Consider the following 21068-nt stretch of genomic DNA (forward strand, 5'->3'; position numbering starts at 1 on the left):
TAAATGGAGAAAAACATGTACACTGTAAAAAGGAGCAGTGCCTATCAAAAGAAAACACTCCAGTGCACACGATTGTCCCCTCAGGGATGGAATGAGAGGAAGAATGAGTTGCACATGACAGCTGGTGGGGTTTTGTTTTGCTTAATGCAGCGTAGGCAGGTACTGGAAAGGGTGGTATCAAAATCCCAAAGAAATGGAGCTTATTATCTATCTATCAGGTACTTGTGTGGATTTCACATTACTTTGGCTGTATATTATGCCTGTAGACAGGAGTTAGCGTCTACAGTTGCCATTTTCTTATTTAGCTTGAGAAAAACGCCATGTAATGGCTGGAAGTCTAAAGATGATATTCACGTGCTCTCTCCCTTTGTCCCTGCAATATGCACTGTGTGCAAGCTGTTGAATTGAGAAGATAAATATCTTCAAATCAATCATCTATAATATTTGAATTCATTTTTTCCTTTTTCATTTTAAATCATGAAACATTAAGAAAGATGACTAACTTTAAATACTGGTGACGCAAATCTTTTTGAAGAGTTTGTTTGCCACTCCTTAATGGTGCTGATGGGTTTGGTGAATTTTTTTGCTTCTTTGCTTTCTGCAGGCCAAACAAGGTATGTGAGTGGTGGTGGAAGAGAGTAAACAGAAGCAGAACTTGATATAAATGGGAGGCAGAGCAAGATCTCAGGCCAGCTGTCATCCTAACTAAAAAGCCTTTACAAGTATTCCTGAGTGTTATTTTCATTAATTCATGCTCCCTCCACTGCCTTTAAAGAAATGAATGACTCCTATCCTCTCATTAATCCATGAAGAAGCTTTGATCCAGTTTTTACAAGTGCAGCTCTTTATAGAAGAAAAGAGAAATGTTCTCTTCCTTCCCCACCCCTGCCTCCCCTCCTGTCTTCTTCCCAGAGGAACTTTTTGGCTTTACTGTTAGCTAGAAATAGAATGAAGCCTGCTGACTGCAAGCTTCTGTTGGACAAATAATATAGCTTGCTTTAAACATATTGGTACCCACAGTTGAGCCAGGCAAACAGATGGAAAAAGTTTAAAATAAAGCTGTGTAAGCTCCAATGAGGCAAGAAATATATACTTTTTAAAGTTTTGTTATCTTTCTACAAAAACGGCACCCCAGGGAAGGTTCTGTCACTGAATTTCATAGGCCAGGTGTTCTCATGAAAAAGGAAGAAACAAAGAAGTTGTTCTTTGTTTTGTTTTTTGTTTTTCTTTTTTTTTGTTTTTAAGCAAGATTGGGGGGGGGATACCATTTTCTGTATTATGGGAATGCTTAACACAGAAGAAATCAACAGGGGTCTCAAAATGCAACTTTAAAAACAGCTTAAAAGGCTTCTTTATAGTGAGTATTTAAATATTTTCAAGGTTTGTTTGCACCTTGCATTTCTTCTATATTTTATTCTGTCTTAGAAGAGTAGTTTTAGTTGCTTCTCAAGTGCTGAAAATTATTTAAAAGGAGACTTTTAATTGACGATAGATTTATTTTCTCTTCAGTTTTCTGGGTATGTTTTAGAGAAAGATTTTAAAGTGAAAAAGAGAGCTAAGAAACAACAATTGCTTATAATTGTTTTTCATTATGTAGTATTTTGACCTGGTTCCTTAGCCTCCTTATGTCTGTGATTCTACTGAACTGTTTTGGCTATTGCAAAAGCATACCATTGAAAAATAGAGCTGTTAATAGTGCATAAAGTTAAATGATCAGAAACAATCCTGGAATGAGTGAATAATTTGAGTAAAATGTGGAGCAGATCATCATTGTTAAAACAGTGATAGAATTTGTATTATTTATTAATACCACATCAGTGTGTAAGTTGTGGAATTTGGTTTACTTGATTTACATTTTCCCAAAAATATTCTACTGTAATATGATCTAGATGTTTGTAATACCGTTTCAAAAAATTATGCTTTTCTAGCCCCATTCTTTATACCTAGTGTAAATCTTATTGCTTTACACATCTAAGTAGACAAAATTAACAGCAATGAAAATACCACCCCATGAAAGGTAATTACAGCTTAGCTAATGGCCTTCTCTAAGTAAATATAAAAATTGGCTTTCCTCTGTAAACATAATTATAGCTTTCTCCATAGTTATCTTCCCAAATCTGCTAGAATATATACAGTGAATGGCATGTAAGTACAAATGCATAGGGACACATTTTCCCAAGAGTAACAGTATTATAGTGCTTAAATATTTTGTTCTGTTTGATCAGTTACAGAACTCTGCAGCACTGGGGCTCCTGAAGCAGTCAGTATTTGTTTCTTTTTTATGGTTCAGTGTTCTCACTGGTACATTGTATGGGAACTGCTGAATCATGGCCTGAACCTCCGATTGATCACCTGAGGTGAGCAATGAATCAGCCATGGGAGCACAGGTGAAGGCAATTCACCTGTGCTGCCGGAAGGGGTGGAGCCTGGCTGCACCTCTCCTAGACCCATTTAATAGCTGGCTACCAGTGGGGAAGGATCTTTTCTGGAGATCCCCTCTGCTGGAGGTTCATAAGCAAGCCCAGGATATGGGTAAGCTTTCTATCTATTCTCTTTTTGTTATTATAATCTGCTTTGCCTAGCTCTCTTGTTTATTTCATAATTATAACATCTTAATATTCATTGATTATACATACATATAATGGGTTGATTCTTGTGTGGAACAGAACTACAGTAGGAGAAAATTAAGAGAGCTATTAGAGGATAACTTTCAATGGAGCAGATAGTTTAACTTGTTTTGTTTGTTTTTTCTCCAATGAGAATTTCTCTGAAAAATATGCAAAAAATAGTTTTTATTGACCAACGTAAATAAAAGCCATTTTATATGAACTTCCAAATTTTTTTTTTAGAGCCTTAATAAGTTGAATAGCTGAGTTTTGAGTAATAATAATAATAATAAATGCAGCATCATATTTTTATCTGAGATCTGAAAAAACACTGAAGGTTGTTATTTGTCCCAAGAGCTTTAAGTCTGAAGTTGTTCATGAAGAAAATTTTGAAGCCAAGTTTTAAAAAATGATTTTAAAACCTTAAAAAGTTATCAAATTTCAATACATTTCTATTAGCGCGATATAAAACTAATGTGCTTGGGTGCAATTAGTATTGATTGGTGAGGGGTCTGGAACACAGGGCATATGAGGAGAGGCTGAAGGAGCTGGGAATGTTCAGCCTGGAGAAGAGGAGGCTCAGGGGAGACCTCATTGCTCTCTGTAACTTCCTGAAGGGAGGTTGTAGTGAGCGGGGGGTCGGCCTCTTCTCTCATGTCATTAGTGATAGGACCAGAGGGAATGGTTTCAAGCTACGGCAGGGGAGATTCAGGCTGGACATGAGGAAGTATTACTTTTCAGAAAGGGTGGTCAGGCACTGGAATGGACTGCCCAGGGAGGTGGTGGAGTCACTGACCCTGGGGGTGTTCAAGGAAAGGCTGGATGTTGTGTTGAGGGACATGGTTTAGTGGGAGCTATTGGGAATAGGTGAATGGTTGGACTGGATGATCTTTTAGGTCTTTTCTAACCTTGGTGATTCTATGATTATAGTTCTACTGCATGGATGTTAAATATCTGATTATAATATATTACAGAATATACTCTATCTTTAACAAATATCTATTTTATTCTTTCTCTAGCCTTACTCTATGTTTCTTTACAGAGTTGATGGGAGGATGCTGTACAGGCTGGTTTAAATTCTATTGTTTGCTTGAACAGAGCGTGAGGCAGTTAGTAAGTGCAGTTCTTAAATTAAACAGAGCAGGAATGTAGTTGTGGGCTTCTCCTTGCAGAGAAAATACATCTGAATAATTACTCTTACATGCCAGAAAGCTAGCTTTTCTTCAACATAGTCAAAACTGCTTGGTGCTGCTTGCTTCACAGATTTGTTTGGTTTTTAATGAGGGAAGGATGGGGGTTGCAGTAAGGCACTGGAGATCAGGGAGAGGGACCCCAGGAATTTGGCATCTCTTTCACACAGTGATTTGCTATAAGCTCCTGTTCCAAATAAAAAAATTTCCTTTACAGCCCCAGGCTGTGACAACATATCCAGATAATGATGTGTAAGCAATAGTGCATACATTAAATTACATTTGAATTAATGATGAGGAAATACAGGAGTAATAACACATTACAGTTTTGGACAGGTGTTCAAATACAGGTTAGAGCTGCATAAGTCTTATATCTTATGATAGAGAAGATTTTTCTCATTAGATTTTGTGCACATTGTCTTCCACTTTTTGAGTTAAAATAATACAATATTTGCAACTTTTTCCTCTTAGCAACTCTGCTGCTAAATGTCTATTCAGATGTTACTTTTATCACCTAGCTGAGGAAGTGGCAAGTTTGAAGTCTATATTCAAAAAGCAAATGTCTTTTGGATTTCTTACAGGCATTTAATTATACAATCAGAGATCCTTTGGGCACTAACTGTTCCCTTCAGGTCTGTTCTGTGAACTGCTGTCCTGTTTTTGTTTGAGCGTGTTAGTTTCGTTTTTATTTGCTTATGTGTTTGGCATTGTAAAAAATGATGTCTGTTTCCTTTCCTTCAAACTCAGGAAATGCTTAGTATGTACTCTTTAATTTGTTCTTTTACCTCTCACCAAAACAAACAAATGAACAAAAAACATGACCATGGGAATAAAACATCTTAAATATTGGTGAAGGGACTTCTTCCCACAATTTATTGTCACATAGTTATAATGGTTTCTTATAGCTGCATCTTAATGGTATGGAATTTAGATGGCAAATTCACCTTGTTTTCTGCAATGGCAGTTAGGTAGCATGTCAAATTTCTCCATCCTGTGTGTGTGTATATATATATATACACACATACATACATACATACTGGTCATAGCAAACTTACTGACTAATTTTAATCTACATCTAATGCTGGTTTTACTGAATTATATTGCATCAGTCTCTGTGTTTATATGATAAAAAGTGCTCATGGCTTCTTATAAAGATGCTATATCCCTTAAATCCAGGTACTCCTTCAGATTCTTTTACTTCCCTCCCCCTCCCCCCCCCCCCTCCCCCCCACGCACACACACTTTATTTTATTTGTAAAGAAGGGGGAAAAATTGGAAAAATGAGTCTTTCAGATCTCAGTAAGTCATCAAAATTTTCCTTATTGATCTTGCACAGGATTCACAGCTAAGAGAGAGATTATCAAGTAAACAGCCGCTTATATTTCTCACTCATTTTGCTGTTTCTTCACAAATATGTCTGCAGAATTTTGGGGAAATTCAGGCTCTTTTATATATTTCTAATTATGAAACTCCTTTATAGCTACAATGGGAATAGACTAATGTAATGGGAAGAATGGAAATAGACTATAAAAGTTGGATTGAAACAACCCATTTCAAATCAGGGAATAATTTATTTTTCGTTTCTGTTGCCTCAGGAATTGCAAGTGTTTGCATCTGAAACTGTATCTATCTCTTAGAATAGCTTGACTCTTACACTGTTTTTAGTGGAAATACAAGTTGCATTACTATGTTTCAAATTACAAAGTACTTTTGTCATTACAGCACATATTGTTTCAGTATAGCCAAGCAGTCAGTCTTCCAAACTGCTCATGATATCCAGAGGCTTCTTATGATTTACATTTAAGTAACTGTGTGGAAATGAAAAATAAAAATAGAACAGTATATATACGTCAAATATATACATCAAATTGGGTTTGGACACAGTCTGAAGCAATTTGGATTACTTCAGTTAATAAAAAGAACACTTGTGAAGACTGATGTGGTATAAGGGTATTAATTTGAAGTGGAGATTATAACTTTATTTTGACATACACTGAATGTTAGCTAGAAATATCACAAGGAAAAAAAAAGAGTTCTGGAATGACAGCATGCAGTCTAAGGGTTTGCCTGAAGCATTCAACAGCAAATTCCAGATTCTAACATCTGTCCAAAAAAAAGGCAAGGTGGATTTATTGTTAAGGCACTGTATGGTTATTTTCAGTTCTTTGTTTAGTTCTGCTGCTAATGAGCTAAAAATGAAATAGAGTTATAGAGGGACGGAAGAAAGTTTATTTTCAAGGGCTTGTTCTGGATTATCACTTTCTCTTTCCTTCCTTTTTATTTATTTATTTATTTTTTTCCCCAGAGTAACTCTAGCACTCCTCTTCCTATATGCCAAGCACAGCTCTGCCCTTTTCATATCTTTTTAAACTCCTGCCTGGGAAACCAGAACAGTCAGGGCCACCCAAATATGTCATCAAGGGACTTGCCTTTCTTCTGAAGATTTTCTCTGAAACTGTGTGTATGCAGTAGCATTCCGTATGGTAATACTGAATAGCTTAAAAATCCATTGAGAGATGATTTGGCAAGAAGATGGCTGAACACACTTCTTTTCCAGGCCAGGGTCTGTTTGCTCTCTGCATTATGAACCATTTAGAGGATGTACAGGTTGTAGCTGAATGTTCAAGGCCTTGCCCAATAGCGCATCAGACACAGACCTTTGGTTGATGAAATTCCCCTAAAGGCAATGTAGCTGTACTAAGTTAGACTGATGTAGAAATGGGCCATATAGATTCAGTAGTTTTAGTTAGAGTTACAATAAGGGAATTATACAGTGAGGGACTACGTAAAGAAGAATGAATAAGTATTTGCAGTGTGGAAGAGAGGAAGCTTTTTACAGTTTGTAGAATGTGGTACCAAAAAGATTTATCAAGGAAAAAAAAAAGAAAAAAGAAAAAGAAAAGGTAGGGGAGGTGTGTAAGAAATCAATTTGTCTTACTAGAAGCCACTTATTTGGTGTGATTTCTTGTCTACACTCTGTGAAGACTTCATATTTTCTTACCTTTTTGTTTTAAAGGATAAATGTTTTAAAACCATAAATGCATTGGAAATATGATTAGGAAATGTCTGTTAAAAAAAAAAATAGACTTCATATATCTAATTGGTCTTTTTGAGTTCCTTTAGTGAGGTAGTCAATTGAGAAGTGGTTTCTGTTGTTTAATTTATGAGAACAAAAAGAACTACATGAGATGAATTATTTCAGTATTACTGATCTGCTTTTTCTTCTTTTCAGATTACTTTTTTTTTTTTGGCCACAGGAAAAAAAAAAAAAAGATAGAAATGCATAACCAATTATCTAGGAATGCTTACATTCCTAGATCGTACAGGATAAGATAAAAGTGCAAGAGACTAAATTAAAAAAAAAAAAAAAAGCAAAGGAAAAAAAAAAAAGCTGAAGTCAATTTATCTGTTATTAATTCAGTCTTCTTGTTCCTCTTGTAGGCCTTTTTTCACCTTTGATTTGTCTTCCATCCATGCAGCCACATATTCAGCCACCCTGCATAACATCCTAATAATTGCTGTGAGTTATTCCAGAAATACATTTTTTCTGACACATGCTGCCTCAGGCTTCTCCTGAAAACATCTTTCTCCGTGTTAGGGTGATCACTTAGTGTCTATCATTCTTTTCTGTCCTTCCAGTCTTTCTCATTGCCTTTTGACTATTTTCCACGCAGCTGTTCTCATTGTCTCCTCTTAAATTCATCTCCATTTGGGAAAAAGCTTCAAGTTTGTAATACATCAGTCCATTTCCACTTCACTGCCATCTTTTGTTTGCAACAGCAAATCTCACTGCTTGCAAAAAGCAAGGAATCACATGTGATTCACTGATATAATATTTGTCAACTTTTTTTCTTGGAACATTTGCCTGATAGATCTTTTCCCTGAGGCAAATGTAAACCCCATGTGTGTGAGATCAGAGGGAAGCAAATGCAATCACAAATTGGAAGAATAATTTGCAGATGGAATGTATTAATTATAGAAGGAATTTAGGTTGAGTTGTAAGCATAATCTTTCCTGGATATAAAGATCAATTCTTTCACACTTAAGTGCTTCAGAACTGATCTATTAAAAAGATCCCTAGAACACAAAGAGGCAAAGCTTGGCTATTCATTAAATTAGCAATTAGGCAAAGTATATGTTGGCATGTTATGTCAGGAAGTTTAAAAACAAAGCAAACAAACAAAAAAAAAAACTAATGAGGTCTCCTCTTCATATGTGAAAATGAAATGTCACAAAAGCTGAAAAGAAACATTACTGTTGCAAATATTTGGAACCACATTTCTGTTCTTGCAGTCACAGGAATCACAACTTTGTGCATTTCAGCAAACATGTGGCAATGTATTCATAGGAAAAGTTAAACCTTACTGTCAGTATTATCTATATTCTCATGTACAACATGATGTACTGGGAACAAGAAGGACAGGCTGGATAAGTAGCTTTCTTTGTTTACAGTAATTAACCAAATGATTTAAACTACGTCTCAATGTTAGTGGGGTGGTTGCTTGTACAGTTATACAGCACGTTGAACAAACTCTCAGCCTGAACACTGAAGAATGACGGAGAAAACTCTATTCAGTCTTTGCTGTCTTTGTGCAGGATGAAAAAATGATTCCCTTTGACAGAACTAAAGGTGGGTGTGTATCTGGCTTTCACTCAGAGAGAAAAGCGAAGTCTTAAAAAATATATATATTCTGTTACTTTGGTTCTATGCTTTGGGTTTTTTTTTTTTTGTGATAAGTGTTTTTTCCTCGTTATTTATAATCTTTTTCATGTTTTGCATAGTAGACAGTATGTAAGCATTTCATAAAACAAAGACCTTTCTTCTAAGAGCAGAGAGGACTTAGCTTTCTCTGTCAAGCTTTCTCAATAGAGCCTGGACATATGTACTAAAGATTACCCACATGGTGAAATAGGGAAAGATAGATCCCTTCAAGTGGGATAAGAAAAACCAAGCTCTGCAAGACAGAGCAAAATACATAAAGTCGATACTAAGTTACTTCTGAAGTGCTCTCTAAAGTTTTCCACCTGATTTAAGACTCCAGGCAGACATTTCTTTCATTTGATTTTAAGAATCCACTTCTGCAGGTAACTATGAACACTCAATTTTCTTAAATGTATCTTTATATAAAGTTTTCTATTGGCTAAAGAGTTGCACAGGGAGCAGAAGCACTCGGTTGGGTTCAATATCATTTAGGGCAGACTTGGAAGCCCCAGCTCAAGGGGTACTGAAGTTTTGCTGAAGTTGAGCTATTGCTTAGATTAGATTCTTAAACAAAGGGATTTTTTTTTTTTTTTAAAAAAAGTGTAATTAATTTGTCCATCTTTCGTTAAACAACAATTTCTTGAATCCTTCCTCTTGAAACAGAGAAATTCCATCTACCTACAGTTAGCACGTCTCCCCTTTCATCCATTCTCCTTCCTTTATCTGTCAGTATACTAGTCCGGGGGTTACATTTTTGACAGTTGCCTTGTGCTAATAACAAAGTCAGGAAGGGAGTTAAAATCACAGAGTTGTGGTTGTCATGAATGCTAATGGCAGCAATGCAATGGTTTCATAGGATGTAGTTATTGTCATGGGATTTGCTTCAACATCCGTGAAGGAGCCAAACTTTGTGTGTTCATTGTTAGCTTTCGAAACTTCTAAAATTTCTAAAACTTTTATTGGTAGAAATAAACCATGAAATAAAGTACTAACAGAATAAAAGGTGGATGAATTTGTTTTGGGTAAATGAAAATAAAATAAAGAGCTAGTTGTGCAAAATGTTGTTTGTAATTAAGCATATATAATACTTGGTTCAGTAGCTATTGTTGCATTAAAAGGGTTCTTTTAGGCATGACTGCCTTGTCCAATCTTCTGAATTTATGGAAATGCATAAAAAAAAATTTTTTTTGTAAGAATTTTCTTTCATTTTAATTTTTCCCTGCACCATAAAGAATAGCCTTTCCAAGGTTCCTTGTTGTTGTGATATTCTATCAAATTGAAAAAGAAATATTTAATAGGGAGAAAAATTGCCTACAGAAAAAGTGAAATTATTGCAGTCTTTTACAACCAATTATAAAACTGAGCTATCATTTCAGGAACGGTCCTGTTTGTAATTTGACACATTAAATCATCATGATAGTTCTAGAAAAGCCCTGCAGACATACTTAAAATACTTAAATATAATAGCAATTAAAATGAAATAAAATCAACAGAACCTGAGGTCAGTATCATCATATTTCCATTTCTCTGAATTATTTACAGAGCAACTGCTTCATTTTTCTGCATGAAAGATTTAATTTTAACTACTTAGATAACTATGTTTACTACTCTGGAGTTCTTGGTAGTTGCTGTCTATACTCTCTTAGAAATCAACAAGATCATTTCAGTTTTAGTTCTGCTAACTAAGCTTCAGCCTGAACCTAGTGCTTGCAATACCTAGACCAGATTCAATAGAGCATAAAATAATGTCTTAAAAATGCAATGTCTGAATAGAGTCTCTTTGGAATTAAAGAAGAGTATGTAAAGGATCTGAAGCTGATTGTCAACAGTTTATGGGCTGGTTTGGCCTGGTTCCATGACCAGCAGGGCAGAGGGGTCTGTGGATCCGCACCTCCGAGAAAGGGGAAACGGGACCCCAAAATACTTGAAAACAACAGCAATAATCTGAGGTGGAACAAATGATTTACTAAATATAGTATTAGCAAAAAATGCAATGAGAGAGAGAGAGAGAGTCTGTCTGGATGGTAGATAGACCTCACCACAATGCTGAGGTGAGAAGTGCAGTCCAGTTGAGTGACTGAAGAAAAGCAGATGGCGAAGCGCAGACAGCGAAGAGCAGGTGAAGAAGAAGGATCAGGTGACCTTGCACAGAGTTCTATCTCCTCGCTGACCGCAAAGCCTCCTGGGGAAATGTAGTTCTTCTCCGTCAGACGAACATTTGGCAGAAGTCATACCCCCCCTCCCCCCAGTGCATTACATGATGTTATGGTGTGGAATACTGGTGACCAAAAATCATAAAACCATGACACTGATCTAGTTCTTCTCAGCAGGTGAGCTTTGGAGAGAAGGACCTGGGAGTCCTGGTGGACAGCTGGTTGATTATCAGCCAGCAGTGTGCTCTTCTGGCCAAATAGACCAGTGATATCCTGAGATGCATTAAAAAGAGCATGGCCAGCAGGTCAAGGGAGGTGATCCTCCCCCTCTACTCTGCCCTGGTGAGGCCATATTCATTTAGACTTACTGTGTCCAGTTCTAGGCTTCCCAGTTCAAAAAAGACAGGGATCCCCTAGAAGGAGTCCAGCGAGGGGCCACAAGTATGATAAAGGGCCTGGAGCATCTCCTATATGAGAGAAGGCTGAGTAACCTGGATCTATTCAGCCCGGGGAAAAGAAGACTGAAAGGTGATCTGATAAATGTTTATAAATATCTGAATGGAGATAGGGGATGAATGAATGAGATCAGGCTCTTCTCAGCGGTGTGCAGTGGTAGGACAAGGAGTAGTGGCCTAAAACTTGAACATAAGAAGTTCTGTACTAACATGTGGAAGAACTTCTTTACAGTTAGGGTGATGGAGCACTGGAGCAGGTTACCCACAGAGGTTATGGAGTCTCCTTCTATGAAGATATTCGACACCTGTCTGGATGCCTACGTGTATGACCTGCTGTAGGTTACCTGTTTTAGCAGTGGGGTTGGACTCAATCATCTCTAGAGGTCCCTTCCAACCACTGTGATTCTGTGTAATACTCTGACATAAGTAGGATGTACTTTCATACTTCTCGCATTCACTAAATAATGACAACTTACTGGAAATATTTTGGAGAAGCATTTATCCTCATGGACAACTTCATATTCTCTCTTACTCCAGGGACTTGTTAATTTGTGAGACACGTTATCCGAAAAGAAGCATCTACAGACTTCATTCAAATAATTGTTTCCCCACTTCACAGACAGTCCCACTGCGGATGTGAAGTTCTGAAAAAAAGATGGACTTTTGTATGTAGATTTTAGGGCAAAAATAGGGTCTTGGCACAGGGAACAGCATTGATGTGGGAATGCTGGAGTAAAACAGCTGGGTCAGGCCTGGTGGTCCTGCTCAGTTGCATTCTTTCATAGCTGCTCCTTACTGATAATGTGTTTGCTCATTCAGACTTTTTCTGTATTATGTGGAAATGAAAGGAAATGTACATAGCTTGCTCTAAAAGTAGTGCCTCCTATTTATTTCCATGGAAATGACAGCAGATTCAAAGACCACAATAACATAGTAGTTCATAGAGCAATTTCTCAGCTACAAAATGCTGTTTTTCAACATAGTCACCACTGTTAGCTATGTATTTTCGCCAGTGATGAACAAGAACCTGCATGCTGTACTTGTAAAAAATCTGTATCAGTGGAGGTGATCTGCTGTCACAACTGCTGAAAAGCATAACCCAGTGCAGTTCTGACATCCACTGTTTGATCTTCATAAGCATTCAGCAAGTACTGATGAATGTCAATGCATGCAGTTCTTTCCTTGTGCAGAAATTCAGTGACACACTCTTGCTTCATAGACACTTCTATACCAGATGCCATTTTGTCAGACTGCCCCTCTACTGATATCTGTCACATGGCAATCAAGTGTAATGGAATATTGGTGGGACGGCTCAATTTCTTCTACTGCCATGCCACCAACATCCATGCCTGATGCTGTGGGCCAACATAATAAAATAGGATGTGTCAGCGCTCAGTTGAGTTAGAGTTATCTGTTATCTGTTTCTTGTAGCATCAGAATAGTTCTACCTTACTGTGTTCAGTAGGCATCTTATATACCATTCACTTACAAACAAGAAATTCCTGTCCCTCTAGGTTCCACTAATTAGTTAATTGGCCTAGCTTCTCCCAGACAACAGTGATAAAGGATGAAAGGTTTCTCAAGTGTGACAAGGTTAACAAAGCATACAGAAGAACTCCTGTTTACCGTTAGATACAAACAGACATCATTTGCTCTCTGTCTTACACTCCAGTCTCCCAAGGTTTCACAGTGATAGGGTCTTCCAAAGAGGCTGGTAATCTCACTCACAGTTACATCTTCCCCCACAAGGAGGCATTACTTTCAGAGGAGCCATCCTACATTCAGTTGAATGGGTATTGATAAAGAAATTACTCTTGTCGTATCTTTTCCTCTGCAGTTGCTCTTTTTATGTTTAAACATGGACGTACCTCTCACAACCTTATAAAAGAATTATTATTTTTTTAAAATGCATAGATTTTGTAATATGTCTCACGTAAGCCTTTATGTAGGCTTCACTGTGAGCTTTTTTTTTAACTCTCCTTTTATTCTATGACTTGGAGTAGAGAGAGAAAGAAGTAACATACTTTCAAGTGTCTTTAAAAAAAGCACAATACTTTACAACTACTTTTTAATGTGTGAATGTGTGTGAAGATATGCAGACAAAATATAAGATATATTCAGCAAATATATATGACTGTATTCTTTTTTATTTGAGATATGCATAATCACTATGTTGAAGCAGAAAAAAAATTCAACTATAAACCATATTTTTAGATTCTTTCCAGCTTCTGGTGGGAAAATTAATTTATGTTGGCTTACAAATTGACAGATATACCCTGAAGCTGCAGAAAATATGGTTCATCAAAGTTTAAGGAAAACTAGCTAAACTACGCCTGAGTTTCAATCATTAAAAATATTACTCTAAAATGGATTGACTTGTCAAATTTTTCTGTGCCCCTGCTTCAAAATGTCACAAAACTTCTTTCATATAAACTGAGCTATCTAAGACGTAATACACAAATTGTATCAGTAAAGTCAAATAAATCAAATTTAATATTTTTCTTTTCTCTCCACTAGTTTTATTTTAAGTTATTGGATTCAGTGGGAATACATTTAGGCCACAACCCAACAAACCACTTAAACACATTTTTTATTTCACTTTAAATTACATTTGTCACATACAACTTGCCTACTATTTGATTTACTTAAGCTGTGTGATCAAGATTTGAGAGTTAAAATCAAAGTTTGAAATAAACTCTTGTTGGAATCAGTAGATTTTGAAAGTAAGTGTACTTCTGAGCATCACAGTCAGCACTGTGTTTCAGCCAGGAATTTGAGATGTACAAGCCTGGAGTTGGGGAACTAGAAGACCTTGAGACACTGCCTGACATGCAGAGGTACCAAATAGCAAAGAAGACATGGAAAGCTGGTTGGGAAAAATCTTTGTTGGATGTTGGTGTTAGTCAGAGAATGTCTTGAGTTGGAAGAAAACTTAAAAATTATCAGTTTGAACTTGCTTACCACGGGTGAGGGCACCTTCCACTATACCAAGCTGACCAAAGCCCCTTCCATCCTGGCCTTGAGCACAACCAGGGATGGGGCATCCACAAATTCTCTGGCAGCCTGGTCCAGTGCCTCACCATCCACTTGGTTAAGAACTTCTTCCTCATGTCCAATTTAAATCTCCCTTTTTTAAGTTTACAGTTATTACTCTTTGTCCTATCACAGTGGCAAAGAGTCTCTCCCATTTTTTTGTAGGCTCCCTTTAAGTACAGGAAAGCTGTTATAAGACCTCCTTAGAGTCTTCTCTAGGATAAACAGCCTCTCTGTAGAAGAATGTGATTTTAACAGTTAATGGACTGAAGTGGATCAGGTAACTACTAAAAAGCTGATTCTTTTACCGGCATTAGTCTTCATACAATATGCACAGGAGGAAGAAGTAAGGCCATAAAAATATGTTAATTTTCAAAGGCTTTAGAGATTCCAGCCTAGCACACATGATTTTATCCTGTCATTTATGCTAAGATGCTATCAGTACTATTTATCATAGGATTTCTGACAAAATTTACAAATGTGATTGGTATAAAATGATTCAAATACTACATAAAATAATCAGATGTTTTTCATGAACAGTAATAGAACTTGCTACTCTTTAAGGATGCCTTTCTGACAGTGTGACTTCAGGACTTTTGAAAAGTGAGGTTTTCTAGATACTTCATGAAAGCTACGCTGACCCCATTATTTAGAGGAAAAATCCAAAGCATCTCTATATAGAAAACTTTGAATGCAGTCTTGCATAGTATTCTTGTACTATTTCTTGATCTTGGAAGCCTATTTCAGGGTTTCTTAATCCTTAATTTTCTGGGAAATTTTATCTACCACGTAGATCTGGGAAGGAAAAGTGAGAGTTGCCTTAGCCCCTTACAGCTGCAAGTTTGCAGTATTAGTGAGTGGAGGAAACCAGAGCAGTATCACCAGTACATGAAAGAACTGAGGTACAGCTCTGTTTCAGATTCAGGAATAACAGTGATCTAGTCTGGAAATGTTTAGCATACACAACTCAGTGGACAGAATATGCATAACTTCCTTGTAGAATGAGAAGTGCTTTTGTGGCCATTGTTCATGATGATTTGCATATTCAGCCTGCCTTTGAAAAGTAGAGTCATAGTCAAGGCAGTGTGCTATTCTGGGTCATTGCTTGACATGTATTCTCTGTCCTTTTGGAGAAATAACAGTGTTTAACTGTTTTCACAAGGCTATTCTCTGGTAAAGTAGTGTCAACTTCAGAATGTCAACTTTGATGCCTATCTCAGCTTGCAAGTATGATGTTAAATGTCCACACAGTTGTCTGACCTTATATATGTGTTTTTTCTTCAGCTTTTTTCCTAGGTTATTACTCTTCCAGCAGCTAAATTCACTCACTGCTAGTCTTTCACTCACTTGTAACTACCTTTATCTTCCAAACAGCTGATTTATCACCAATGTGAGACTCTTGATTTACACAAGGTATATCCATCTTTTTCCAGACACTACACAGCCAGGCTTGTGCTGTTTCTTATATAAACCGGATGTCATTCTGTGTTGCATGAATATGAACCTTTTGGTGAACCTTTCATAATACAAACCATTATGATGACCTTATCTAAAGATGCCCTTTAGCTTCATATTGAAGGTTAAAGGTGTGGTAAAAGAGCATGTATGTATTGAATAGGATTCTGTCTTTCATTCATTTTATGTTCCGGCTTGCTCCACGTAATACAGTGAGAAACTGTCAAAACAGTTGACCTGGAAAAAAACATTACTTTGTCAGAATGTGATCATGATTAGTATCATTCAATTACAGAACAATGTCAGTGATGCCTGATAGCTTTCTGATATTTGAATTAACATTCATGGCAACAAGAAAAGGCTCAAAAAGATTTGACTTCCTAGGGCTGTCACTTTGACATGTGTTTCATTCAGAAAGAGACTGACCTTACACGCTGTTGTTCTGCAAGGCATAGGTGATTGGCTGTATCTATGTGGATACAGAGGTAAATTGATTTAGGTGTCTCCCTTCTTAAGATTTGAATAGGAGAAGGAGAAAAGAAGAGGACACAGCCCACTGGGGGACTAAGTGTCAGGATGTTAAACAACAAGGGTTCTATGGCTGCTTACAGTGGTTGTAGCTATGACTTGGAGTAATAATTGCAAGCTCCAGTAGCAACATAGAACACATTAGGAACAGAGAGGTCTGGAACATCCATTAATGGCAAAACGGATTGTTATTTATTGGAAGAATGGTAGCAGGAAATGTTCTTGTAAACAGTTTTCCAAGAACTAGTAGCAAGTAGCTAACTGCAAGAGTAGCAGTGTGTTTTTATTGTTCGTAGATTTTTGCAGATGTCCTTTTATTATTTATTTATTTATTTTATTTTATTTTATTTTATTTTATTTTTTAAGCTAAAATAGAGCAGAGGGTGGATGCTTTTTGAGTAAAGTGATTCTCTCCATCCCTACCTAGAGGAAAAACTGTCCAGGAAGGGATTTAAAAGGACCCATTAAATGAGACTGAATTTCACATGTGACTTCATCTGTGCCATGATGTGCAGGTGGAGTTTCACACTGACATCTTAGATAAATGCCTTGTATGTACCTGACATTGGGTGTGGTAGTATTATAATGTTTTATTCTCATTAGATCCAGAAGAATGAGAATTGCCCTTCTCTTTGTGATGGAGAGCTTTCGCTTGGAATACTTAGATCTCTGAAACTCCAGATCTCAGATACCAGCATCAGAAGGCACTGAATGACTAAACTTCCTCATTTTGCAAAATGGCTCCTATTGTTATCAAGTGACATTATCACTAGTTTAACTTGAATAATGTGAAACCTGCATTCAAACGTCCCTATGGTAGCCATTAGTAGAGAAAATCATAACTTCTTCAAGGTTAAAAGTTCAAACTGTGATGACTGTATCTTTTAACACTGTTAACTGACTTTTACCCTGATCTCTGTAAGCCTGTTAGCTTCATCATGTTGAAGAGATTGTGACATCTTCCAAAGCACCTGGAGGGATGCATTTCATTTCTGTTCATTTGTTCTGGGATAGCAATATCACCCGTCTGCGTCTAGCCTTTTTGTGCTTAAGTAATTATAATATTTCTAAGGTTATAGTCCTTTTTATTTTCCTTTGCACTAATACAGTAGTATTTCAACAATATATTTTTTTATTTTATTTTATTTTTTATTTTTATTTTGTGAGAGGGAAATAAACAACTTGGCTAGGATGAAAAGCAAGAAAATGCAGAAGATAAGGAGTTGCTGTGTTGTTTAAATGGAATTTTTACAGGAGAGATGTGAGAATAGCTTATGAAAAAAAGAATGGATGTTCTAATACACATCTTTTGCAGGTTTTGACTTGTGCGAGTTGCAAATTTGGCTTTGTTATTTACTAATCTTAACATCAATAACAACAAAAAAATTAACCTTCTGTCTTATCACAATGAACATCCAATTCATCACAGGCTATTACTGAATATATAATAGACAACTACATGCCATAATAAATATGCTGTAGCAGTAATGGCAGCTTTAGTTTTGCCGTTAAATCAAAAGAACCCACTAGTATTGCTATTTCAAAAAGGATGTATTTAATAAGACTTTGTGTTGAATTAGTGACTTTAGTGTATTTAACTTGTTTGTGTAAAAGCTGCATTTAAGGGATGCATAGTGTTATTTCAGGAATGGCCAAAATGTGTATTTTTCTTGAGATAAAGTATTCTCCAAATTCATCTTGCATGTAAATTCAGATGCTGGATTGCTGTGGTTTAACACCAGTAGTTATCAAGCAACCACATGGCCTCTCTATACCTTCTTCTCTTCAAGAGAACACAGGGAAAATATGCAATGAAAAACCTCATGGGTTGAGGTACAGACAGGCAGATCACCCACCAATTACTATCATAGGCAGATTAGATTTTGGATAGATACCTTATAGTACTAAATGCCATATATGTAATTCTTCTGGGAAGTGTCAATTTCTTCAGTGAGAAAAGAAATGAGACTTATTAGTCTCCTATATTAACATTACATATTTATTGTTATTATTTTTATTTTTTCTAGGTTGGGGAGGGGGTAATTTACAAATTATGAAGCTACATCTGACAATGAGATTTATGTGCCCACTTTTGCTTGAAAGGTGAAACTTCAGTAAACAATAGTCTGTTTCATGAATGCCTATACACCTAGATAGTGTAGTTGACAGGGCTGTAATCAGTCCTTTCATCTCCCAACTTCTATTGGTAACGGAGGTTGCTTTGACCCATGTGCAAGACATTGCCCCTATATCCTCTCTGAGATCTGTGTGGAGATCCCACAAAATTTTGTGCTGAACTTTAAAATTTAGTATGCATTCACTGGATTGTAGTAGGTTTATGCCTGCAGCATGAAACAAGGCTTAAGTGAAACAAAGTTGTTTTGGAAAACAAACTTAATCTGAACTGAAACACACAAAATCTTAAGTAGATATGGGATTATTAGGGCTTCTGTATGCTCTTATTAAACAGAGACATTCCTTCTTTCTGTATTGTTTGAAATGCAGTAATGTTAGGATGAATCCTGAAAGAGGCAATGCAAAAATAAGAAGCTATCTCTACTCCCAAGAGAAAATGGCAGCAACTTAAAGATTTCTAGATGAGCAGCTTCTTTCTCATTACACTTATTCAGGGAACAATAACCTTTGACACAAGATCAGGACTGCTAGGCACTGTTGCTGTTCTGGTTTATTTAACAGTGGGAAAGAATTAATGTTAAATAGCGATTGCTTTGACACAGGGCTGAATTGATGCCTCTATGTCTTATCTGTCTTTAACCGAGCTTTAATCGTTACAGTTTTGCTGCAATCTATGTCATTAACTTCACTTAAACTGATTGCCCATTAAGTATAGTGATGTTGTACTGAGCATTTCAGGAAATTAATATTTGTATGCTAGACATTTGTCATTTTCTTACACTAGCTGGAATATTTTTGATAGTTGTAAAAACATTCTACATTGATTATTATTATTTATTTTCTAAATAAATTTGAACATAAAACTTTATCTCTGGTGAAAATAGTTAGTTTGTAGTGTTTTCTAAATTTTGGAATATTGTATCTTCAGAAGAAAAAAATAACAATATCCTTAGTTGAAAGAGAAGCTGTTTATCACATATTGTGAAGCTTTTTGAGTAGAACTGCATAGATTATTATAAAATGTCTAACTGCATTGGTATTCTGTAATTAAGAAATTAAGAAAATAATTAGGAAAATTCGATACATAAATATGCACGAATACCTGACATCAAGTTGGGTAAATAAACACAAAAGTCATAATTTTTTTATTGTCTTTTTCCTGACAGATAAATAAACATAAGATGGCATCTGTGCATGTCTTATGTTTATGCTCTTCATTTCACAGTGTAATAGCACTATGAAATATTGTAGCTTTTAAAAAATATTAGTTATAATCTGGGATTATTTTTAAAATGATATTGACAAATGGATTGCCACTTTCTGATAGCTTATCTTCTATTTCTCAAACCTGTTTATTTGAAAGTAGAAAACAAGCTAATTCCTTTGTAATTTATTAGAAATATATGCATATTTTTAAAGGGTATTTTTTCCAGAATAAGAATAAATTAGGACCAAAATGCTTGAGAGATATCAGTCTATCTTCTGGGGATCTTATGGCATAAGAACTGACTTGGAAATTAAGTCTTTAAGAGTTTCTGGGCAGGAAGAAGAAAGTCGCAGAAATGGGAATAAGAAAAAGACTTGAAGGATGTATTTGGCAGGAATCATTAGTTGAGTGAAATAGCCCAGAGGTATATTGGATGACCCTGAGGACTCATGTAATAGAAATGGGATGAAATTCAATAGCACAGCATGGAAGGTCATACACTGGAGGACTAAAACTGAGACTTTCTGCAGTGAGCTAGGAACTGATCAGCTGAGGTGCAGCAGTCAATCACAGGATAGTTGTAAGTTTCTGATATAATACAATCCAAGGGTATGATAGCTAGTATATTTCTAGGAGAAATGAGGAAATCCACAAAATAATATAGAGACCTTACTCGTAATATTTTGTATAATTTTGGACATCTTGTTTCTGAAGTAGATTTCTAAATCATTTATAAGTGCACAAATATACTACTGAAATTTATTGACTTTTTAACCTGTTAAATAAAAGCTGAGAAGTGGTATGACTTGTTCCACAGAAGTAGTTTTGGAAATTGTATGCTAGTACTGGTACTAGTAAAAATAAACTACAGAAGTAAAATGTGACTTTATCAATTTTAGATGTTTAGGGATTTAGTTACCCATAACACTACAGGCTGTACAGGAAAAATCATTTTCTAGTTAGCTTTGTGACTCTTCTAATTCCTGATTAATGTGTGGAATATGAAATCAACCAAGGATTTGGCCTTGACTTCTGTATGATCTTCATCAAGATTAAGAATATGAAATTAATATTTTGATATTCATAAACAACTATGAACATGTCTATGGTGAAGGAAAAAGTAGAAGCTGAGTAACATTTAGAAACAAATGATTCAGAGAGCAATTTTGATGCGTAGATAGGCTATGGACATTGTATTTTTAAGAAATTTTCACAAGTGAAAAAATGAAATGAAAATGAAAAAAGATAGGGTGAAATAAGAGTTTCTCAGAAATGCAAAACTATTCAAAAACAGTCTCAGGAGTTTATTTCTGATTTTATAACTGAATAATTATCAATTACATTTTGATTATTACCATGAAATCACTCAAACAGGCATATGTATTTGCTACTTACTTGTATGTAATATAAAGAACAGCAGGCTTATTATCTTTGCATTTGGTCAGAAGAGCAAAAGTGTATGAAGGTAGAAATTAGCTATCCTCATGGCAGAAGGCTCTAACACCTGCCATAGTTCTTTCCCCAACTTCCAACTGTCTCCTTAGTTTGCTACTCAAGCTGAATGCTCCCCCAAACTCAAGTGCATTGTAATTCACACGTGAGC

This window comes from Lagopus leucura, unplaced genomic scaffold (genome assembly GCF_019238085.1).
Source record: "Lagopus leucura isolate 7727_CA_CO unplaced genomic scaffold, USGS_WTPT01 Super-Scaffold_100004, whole genome shotgun sequence".
Classification (NCBI taxonomy): Eukaryota; Metazoa; Chordata; class Aves; order Galliformes; family Phasianidae; genus Lagopus; species Lagopus leucura.